The sequence below is a fragment of the Montipora foliosa genome, chromosome 2, assembly GCF_036669935.1.
Source record: "Montipora foliosa isolate CH-2021 chromosome 2, ASM3666993v2, whole genome shotgun sequence".
Classification (NCBI taxonomy): domain Eukaryota; kingdom Metazoa; phylum Cnidaria; class Anthozoa; order Scleractinia; family Acroporidae; genus Montipora; species Montipora foliosa.
The window spans coordinates 30,035,173-30,037,672 of NC_090870.1; positions in this window are offsets into that span (position 1 = coordinate 30,035,173).

A 2,500-nucleotide genomic window follows, 5' to 3' on the forward strand; every position below is an offset into this window, starting at 1 on the left:
CCCGATAACACATCTCACCAGGCTAATTACGCATTTTTATTATTCTCCCGCGATAATTAAGAAACAGCATTAAACATTTGTAAATACCATTATGGAAACTTGTCAATGTAAAATGGACACATCTTAATTTAAAGTCGTTAAAATCAAAAACGGAGATCGGAATTCAATAGACGAATCCTTCATCTTTGTCATATTTTGTACCAGTAAAGGCCAGTAAAAAGCAAATGTCTTGCGCCTGTTTGGGCAGATTGGTGCATTTTCTTTGTAACTAAAGTCAATTAAAGATCTCCTAAATGTGAATAACGCGCGTGCGAGCTTTATGAATAACTCATATGTCCGGTCATTCTGCGTGATGTAAAGCTTCTGTTTACTAATTCTAATTGGAAGCAATGACGTTAGATGTGGACTTTCGACTACAGACTACGGAATGGAACTGGATATTGACCAAGGTACTGTAAAGAAAAAACCACTTAAATACTGTGAACTTCAAAGGAAATCGGCCCAAAAACCTTTGTAATAAACCATATGTAATCCACGTAACCTTTCTTATCTTTGTAAAATTTAAAGTAGGTGTAAAGTCTGTTTTATACATGTGTCACCCACGATGTTGAAATGTTAAATGAAAAAAGAATTCAAAATACAGTACCATGATATTTTATTCATTCTATTAAATCTTTCCTTTCTCTTCGCCTCCCCTGAGGTGACGCAGGCCTCCAATATAGTGTTCACTAGATTAGTGACAAAGGGATTTTTCATGGGGAGGGAGAAAATTGGCCAAAGCGGAAAATACCATAACATTCTTTGTATGTGCACCCAAATTTTGAATAAGCATTGTTTTTGTTTTTTTCTATGGACCATTGTAAGTCCCAAGAGAAACAGGAAACAATGCTTGTGCAAAATTTGGGTGAACAAACAAACAGTATTATGGTATTTTCCAACTCGGCCAATTGTATGCATTTTAAATATGGTGAAATTGACGACAAAGGCAACAATTTAATGCATTATTTGTGTAAGTTATTTTATTTCTAGAATAATTAAGAATAAATGGCTCATCATCTCAGATTGAAAATACATCTCCAGAAAAAGAATCATTGTGCTGTAAATGATAGAAATTATTTTCAACTAAAATCATTTATGGTACATCACTTAATAGAAAATATTTATTTATTTAATTCTGAATACAAGTGTATAAATTGCTTCCAATTGATAATTGTTTATTTTAAACTGATGAATCCCATGTTGTAATATCTTTTATCTGCGTGTGTACAATCGCAGTCAATGATATTATAGTAATCTGTTTCCATCGAACATCACATGGGCTATATAATTCTGTTTTCTATTGGAAAATAAACTATGTTTATTTGAATTTGAGTTTGTAATATTACTTATGCATGACTTGCTCTTCGCAACATGTTATCGAGTGGAAACGGAATCGTTGTTGAACTATCTGCTCTTTGAATGGCAGCGAAGAGTACCGAAATTGGGAATTCCTCGATTAACGGCTGGAACGATCATTTCCAGAAATGTATTATTATTTCTGGAAAATGAAGAAATAAATCTTGGACTACATTGTAAGGAATCACGAACAGTAAATCCACTGTCGGATCGATAATTCTGTTAAAATCTTGTTGTGCGTGTCTTCCGTTCAGGCTGCCGGCACTAAACAAAGAGGCAAGGCAAGTCTTCGGCAAACATTTGAATACTGATCACCATCACAATCAGTAAAAAGCCTTTATCCATTGCTGTTCATTTCATTTTCTTGCTGATAATAAAACTGCGTTTTGTGGAAGCAAGCTTGTGTGTGACATTTTTATTCTTGTTCTGGAAAAGTTGAAAACTATACCGGTCAGAAGGTCAGCTCGTGTTTATTTACAGGAAGAAGATATTGGTGTTGGATTCAACACCCGTTTGAAGACTAGGTAAACTTGAAAAAGAAGAAATTCTAGGAACGTAGAGTAAGAGAATTTCATCTAATACTACAAATGTGCATTGCGCGCGCCACACTGAGAAACTGTCTTTAGCTTACTTTATACTCGCTTTAATATCGCTAACCGCTTGCATTAGGCTTATTACACCAAGTACCGTGCTAGCGGCGAATTAAACTATCTCACCTCTTGTTGTTTCCACTGCGAACTGCTTGGGTATAAAATAAATATGTTAGTACCACGCGTAGAAACTGTATTTCCCTCTTGAATTCACTACACACGTAGCTCCACGCTTCATAGAAAAGCGCTCGAAATGAAGGTATTCTGCTGATGAGGCCCAGGAAGGCCGAAACAGCTGTCCATGGTTGTGCGCATGCGTGATGTGTTGGCCACACCGGGGTGGTGTTAGCGTGTTTTCACCTTGCTTTTATTTTTCCTTTCAGAACATTTCAATGAAAATTTCAAAGACAAGCAGGTTCTTCCAGATAAAATGTAGGAGAGGGAGGTAAGAACTCGAACACCAACTCTGCTTAACTTTTGTCGGATTAAGCTTTATTGTGTCCTAGCTGGGGTCT